We start from the raw sequence: 6,866 nt of genomic DNA on the forward strand, positions 1-6,866 counted from the left end.
CTTACCTTGGTCATGGTGTCTGTTCAAAGCAGTAAAACCCTAACTAAGACAGTAATTATGATCAATTACTTATGGTTCGAAGGCACTTAAAAAATCATCTGCCCTTTTAAGCAATCTTTAAAAATCCAGGCTTATGAATATAAAACTTATCCCAGGAAAGACAACAAATTACAGGTTCAGGGGCTCAGTTTTGACATTCTCCCTTGGAAGGAAAAGAACTGTCGCTTATCTTTGATTTACTAAGACTGTCCCTAAAAACACAAACCTCTACAGTAAGAATTTCTAGTTTAGCCACATATGTCGATGGGGGCAGGAGTGGCGGATGGGTAGTGGAGAAAACTAGGAAGAAAACCAAAAGTGACCGGTGGCGGCTTGTGAGGATGATGCTATTAGTTAAACACGGGGTCATTTCACTAATCTCATGGCATAGTCAATCAATTTTCTTTGCTGACAAATTCAGGGTATGGGTGCCCAAGTAGCTTCTTGGTCCCTGTTGTGTAATAGTCTCCTCCAAGATTAAAACATCCCATCTGACAGGAAGCTCCTTAAGTAGGAAAGTAAACAATTCAGAATAGGGTTTCAGGAAGTCCCTGAAACTAAGCAGATTCACTAGGCTCCTCCTTGCCATATAAGCAAATAAGAGATGAGTGTCCCTCTCAGAAGAGCAGAGTCACATCTGCAAATGACTCAGAGCAGATGAAATGCAGAAACCACTCTAGCTGCCTGGAAGAGACTGAAACCAACGGAGGTTCCTGGAAGGTTCAATCTCCAATCTGGTGAGCTGACTGCAAGTGTGACTCATTCTATGATATGCTCTAGGGTCTCAGCCTTGTGAGCTGTCACCTATGCTGGGGTGGGCTTCGATGACACAGGACTTCTGCCTCTGTACATAAGCCCTCTCCCATATTCATATAAAAAAAAAAAACCCCAATAAAACTCAGCAAGCTGGACTTGCACAAGTCTTGCTGTGTCTAAACAGGAATCTGACTTGTTCTGTAAAAATGTCAGACAGAATTATGCCTTCCCGGGGACCTGTGCTAGGCCAAGGATCTGATAATCTCTGACATATCCAGTGCCTGAGTGGCTTTAAATTTAGAGGATTTTCACCTATGCTCTTGCTTTATCCTCACAACTCTAAGTAGGCAGGTGTCAAAAGAGGTAAAATAAATTTAGAAAGCGTATCTTCTTTTTGCATATAAGCAGATGCTCCTGAATTCACAATTCAAAATCCCACTGTGGGACCATCTAAAAACCATCTAGAGACACACCTGCACGAGAGGATAAATCAGGAGAACAGGGTGAGCTAACTAGCCAAAATTCTTCTGTTACAGGGATTTGTATTGAACTGCACTGAATGAATAGGTTATACAGGGTGTTTGTTTGGAAGAATGCTACTTTGTATTTACATACATGATTATTACCTTTTATCTGGACACCTCACAGGTAACAGACAAATGAAATTTGATATTAAATTCTAATGTTGAAATTCATCCTTTGCTACAGCTGTAGTGATCCTCTAGGGTAGTGAGTGACTCTGAGCCAGCAGGCACCTTTCAGGATCACAGACCTCTCTGAAGTGCAAGGCACAGACAGACACACAGACACACAGACACACAGATGGTAATCCACTTTTAGTAAAACCTGACTTTCTAGAAGACTCATTTTCCCTCGTCTCATTATCTTTTGCTGTTGCACACCATATACCTCTGTCACCTGACTAAAGCATAGGTACAATGATTGGCTTTTTACTTATTTATGTAGTAATTAAAATTAAAATGTAATAAAAAAAAGTAAAAATGTACTTATAAGTCTGACTATATTGGAGCCGGGCGTGGTGGCACACACCTTCAATCCCAGGCTCAGTAGGCAGAGGCAGGCGGATTTCTGAGTTCTAGGCCAGCCTGATCTACAAAGTGAGTTCCAGGACAGCCAGGACTATACAGAGAAACTGTGTCTCCAAAAACTCAAAAAAAAAAAAAAAAAAAAAAAAAAAAAAAAAAACCACACACACACACAAAAAAAAAACCAAGCCAAAACAAAAAACTCCAAAAGTCTGACTATATTGCTGCAAAGTGCTGGCAAAAACAAAAACAAAATCCCAAAAGACAAACAACAAACAAACAGAAAAAAGCAAAAAACAAAACTAACACCCAGCCTAGTAGAGGAGTTAAAAGTCCTTTAACAACCACCCCCCAGGAAGATTCTGTAGAGTCCTAGAGGGACTAGAGGTCAGTCATGGGTCTCTCTTTTTTGATGACTAATGTTACATTGTTTGACTTTCTACAAAAATATTTAGCTGTGCTTATTTACATAATTTCACCCCCAGGGCATACAGTAGGCGAATATTTGTTGTAAGGAATCCCTATAGGAATGAGAAGACAGGATGAAGATGCCAAGATCATCCCTCTAAAAAGAAGAGCTGAGAATGTTAACTCATCACCTAATTTGTAGAAAAGTCTGTGTATTCCCTTTTAACTTCTAGCTATGCATCTGTTTAAAAAAGAGAATGATAAAAGGCACAATGGGGAAATCACAGCATCTTCAAGAAAACACCATTATCTTCAGTCACAGGAGAGTTGGTTAGGAATGCCTCCCCCACCCACCTGCACAAATCTTCCAGGGAAAACAGAGGCTTTGGAATCTAAAGCGCAGACTCACATCTAACCTCTGAAAGAGGCATTCTAAGTCAGATTATACCAGTCCACAGATACTAAATGATACATTCAGAAAACCTTTTGAGAAGCAATCGCCCTCCACCCTACCACCCACTGCCCCTCCCTTTCTTTTCTCAGACAGGGTCTTTTGTAGCTCAGGAGGGTCTTGAACTCTGAATCTTCCTGGTTCAGTGTTCCCAGTACTCAACCTTGAAAGACATTTTTCAAACAATGTTCAACACTAGGTGTCAGAGTCTAAACTTCTGAACTTCTAAGACTATCAGAAGTCATTTTACAACTATAAAAAAAAAGTCACCACTGTGGGTGTGATTGGCAAACACATTCTTGCACATTTCTGAATTTTCTTAAACTTTATTTACATTAAGCTCCACCCTTAAAGTTTCCTTCTAATTATCTGCAAGCTGGATAACTATCTCACTCCGTCTCTCAAAAATCCCCCCCAGGTCGGGAAAAGTTAAGTAAGGGCTGGAGGGACGTTTCTGGGGTTGTCTGGTTTTGTCTCTAAAAGACTCCCAACGCCCCTGGACCCCTTGGGGCACGCAGAGCGAAAGCTCTTCAGAATAGCTTGGCTGCTGGGAAGCCACCGCAGGTCTCTTTTTCTGCCCTGTCTAGCAGGGTCACCGGTTTTATCTGGGGAAACTCAACTCTTAACTTCAGTTGGGCCACCAGCCGCCCCTTGCCCAGCACATTCCCGGACCCCATAGCCAGGGCTCCGGGCTCACGTTGGGTTGCTCGAAGGTCTCCAGGTGCCTCAGCACCGCCACCTCGCGGATGGTGGAGAGCCGCTTGCCCTCCTCACTGGTCTGAACTCGCTCGCGCTTCAGAGCTACGAAGCGGCCGCCGTTCTTCAGGTCGCGGGCCTTGAACACCTTCCCGTAGGCGCCTTCGCCGATCTCCGCCACGCACTCATACTGCTGATCAGCACAACTCAGGCTGTCCTTCTCCATGCTGGCTGCAGGCTGCCGACGTGGCACAGTGGAACCGGGGTGCGCACTCGCTGCCTTACACGACTCGGGGACGCCCGGGCTAGAGGGACCGACCTCCTCGCCCGCAGGCGCAAGCCGGACGCAGCCACCGCGAAACTCCGCTCTTCCCCGTCAGCAGAGATTACATAGTCTGCCCAAATCTCTGCACCTAGGAGGAGGAGACCGGAGGACAAGGAGAAAGTGTGATCAGACTGCCCGGGAGACTTCCACCGGGTTCCACTAGCTCCTCTCCTCCTCCCCTCTACTCGCCCTGGCTGCCTAATCCGGCCGGGTTTCTCGGAGAAAAACCAAGTTACTTTTCTTCCCCAGCAGGGCTCTTTCAGTCTTCGAGAGGGAGAGGTTGCTGGGGCCCCTCGGGGATGAGCTCCGCGCGGGACCCAGCGGGACGAGAGGGGGCGTGCCGAGCAGCCCAGAGTGTGCCGGGAGCGCGGGGGAGGGGAGGCGCCGGGCGCGCCAATGTCACGCCTCAATATTTATACCTATATCGTTGTTCTCCTCTGCTCTCCCTGACTCCAGGGGCCTGGTCGTGCGGGGTACGGGGCGACCCAGGGGAGTTCGGAAGCTGGCGTGAAAGCACCGGGGGTTCACCCACGTGGGGCCGCAGAACGGGGTTGGGGCTCCTAGGACCTTGTAACCCGATGCTGCGAGTATGCGAGTAGGGGTGGTCAGACACCTGCTCGGAGATTGCTTCCTTTCTTTCTACTTTCAGTTTTTCTACAGGGAGACATTTGAAAGGGACTCGCTCTCACAAATGGTCTTTGGGGTATGGCAAGCTTAGGGGGAGACGAAATTCTGCCTGCGACTCGGAGGACCTCCCTGGTGGAAACTCAGCGAGGACAGACCATCTGGTAGGGGAGGGCTGGGGCTGCTAGAGGTGGGAGAGCGAGGGGCCCTGGAACGGGAGAAGAGTCCTGCTTCCGAACACCCGCCGGGTAGGTATCCTGGGCGGCTGAATGTCGGTAGTCAAGACAGTCGCTCTGTTCTCCAAAGGCTGGAGGCTAGGTCCCACGCGCGGTCGGGCACCCCCTCCCCGTTCTGTTGTTTAAGGATGACCGAGCCAGCCTTCCCATCCCACGGCGGCCTTAGTCTGGGCTGGACCTTGTTCCACCACAGCCGCGTGTCCGGAACGGTCGGCAAGCGGTTACCTGTACCCCCCCCCCCCGCCCCGCTCACTCTTCTGCCTGGAATTAAAGAACACATGGCGCGACCCCCACTGGGTGCGAGCGTAGCACCACCGGGCTAAGGCAGGGCCACTCCCGGCTCCTTCGAGAGCTTTCCTAAAAAGTTGCGGAAAGGACCCTCCAGCCCTCGCCCGGGGGTCGAGGGCCACACAGGTAGCGGGAGCAATGGCCTTGGCGCCCGCCCTCCCCCTCTGCCCGTGTCCAGTCCAGGCTCCCGGAGGGGGCAGCCGTCCCACCCCCGCTGGCCTACATTTCCCGGACCGGAGCGGCGGTGCCTAGCCCCCTCCTCTCCTCCACTTTTGTTGTTGTTGTTGTTGCTCTCCCACGCTGGCTGAATGTGACTTGACCCCATTTCAAAAAAGTTTGACATAGTGCTTCAATCTTTCCGCATTCCTCCGCGACTACAAAGGCTGCAGCCTCCTCCTTCTGCTTTCTGTCTCTGCTCTGTCTTCGCACTCAATGAAATCCTTCTTGAGCCTCTCCCGAAGCCTTGCCAAACGCTGCAAGGGTCGCCACCAGCGCAGCGAGGGGGAGGCTGTGCAAACGCAGATTCGCCCGCGCAGATAACGCCCACGTACACAGGACCAGTGAGCCGCCGAGCCCGGGGCTGCTTCTGCCCAGGGTGTGCATTTGAACTGCAAAGCTTTAAATAAGGAAAGTAAACTTGGGGCGTGAAGCAAGAGTGCACGCTTGCGGGGCATCAATCCTGGTGGGCTGTGTGCACTAGTCGGTGCACAACGCGCCTGAGGGGTCGCCAGCAGGAAGCCTGGGCGAACGTTTTACTCCTTAGTTGGGGAGATGGGGCCCATACCCACACCCCTCGGGAGGCTACAGAGGGAACTTGCACAGGGGAAATAAACGTGCGGGCGCAGAAATACATTCTCCAGCACGGAATCCCACCCAGAAGGTGCAGGTTCAAATTTAAATGCGACTGTCCAAGTAGAGTCAGTTTGGGGAAGCTCGATGAAAAGTGAACGTATGGGTATTTTATGCACGAAATGTTTGAGCTGGCATAGGACCCTGGTGTCCCCGTTGTGGGAGGTTCCTTTCGAGACCTCTAGCTCCCCCCAGGTGGCCCCCAAAACCTACCCAGTCTCAACGTTAACCCAAGCGAATTCCGAGGGGCCACACAGCCTCCTACAGCCCGTTACTCTCACCCACCCCATCCTCGCCGGGGACCCCCGCCCCTCAGCCCACCCACGTCAGTCTGTGGCCCCTTACTTGCGGTCCAGGGGCGCCGGCCTCCTGCGGAGCTGGAGCGTCTGTCTGCCCCCCGCGGAGCAGGTAACTGACTACTGCGGCCCAGGCGAGCGGAGCTCTGCGGGCAGGGGGTGGGCACAGGGGCGGAGGGACGGCGGAGGGCGCAGCCCGCGGGGCAGCCGGGGAGGCTCCGGGGCCTCGGGGCTCTGGCCCGGCTAGGGGCCGGAGTGGAGGACGGCGGGGCGTGGACCTGCGAGCCTCCGGGCCCACCCGGAGGCTAGTGTGCAAATTAAAGCCTTCCGGAGCAATCGAGCGAGGCCTGGCCCGGCCCTGGCTGTGCTCCCCAGCACCAAACTGGGGGCCCGGAGGGCGGGGGAAAGTTAAATGAAAATTTCCGGTTCTCACTGCAACCACTCTAATGGGGGAATCTCGCGACTGAAAATAAGTGGCGTGAAATGGATCCAGTGGGATGTGGCGTCGGGGGTCTGCAGGGTTTCAACACCTAAGGTCCCTCAGAGTTGGGGTGTTGACAGGGTGAGGCGGGGGGGGGGCGGGGGAGGGGAGTATCAGTCTGATGAGGTCAGATGAAAACGAAATAAAGCAACAGTACTTATGGGCGTTCCGTGGGGTGGTAGATAACAACATTTTCCTACACGCAAAAACCGGACCTTATTGAGGAGTGGGGTGTCGGGGGAAGACGATTGGCAGGATGCCGTGCAGAAAAGAAAATACCAATCTGTCCAAGCGCTTTTTACTTTCAGCTTGAGCTACATTTGTTTTGTTTTCTCTCACTTACTTTCTTCCTCACAAAGCCCTATCTTTTC

At 51.4% G+C, this 6,866-nt stretch overlaps 1 pseudogene across 1 annotated transcript; it reads right to left on the reverse strand.

Moving 5' to 3' along the window:
• Window positions 1-3,054: 3,054 nt before the first annotated feature.
• LOC115030261 (cyclin-dependent kinase 6 pseudogene) lies at window positions 3,055-6,321 on the reverse strand (annotated as a pseudogene). The gene is made up of 2 exons (XR_015045364.1): window positions 6,064-6,321; window positions 3,055-3,809 (listed from the first exon to the last, which is right to left on the reverse strand). The product of XR_015045364.1 is annotated as a cyclin-dependent kinase 6 pseudogene (transcript).
• Between the last annotated feature and the right edge of the window lie 545 nt (window positions 6,322-6,866).

Source organism: Mus caroli, unplaced genomic scaffold (genome assembly GCF_978045245.1).
Source record: "Mus caroli unplaced genomic scaffold, Mus_caroli_1 scaffold_15, whole genome shotgun sequence".
Classification (NCBI taxonomy): Eukaryota; Metazoa; Chordata; class Mammalia; order Rodentia; family Muridae; genus Mus; species Mus caroli.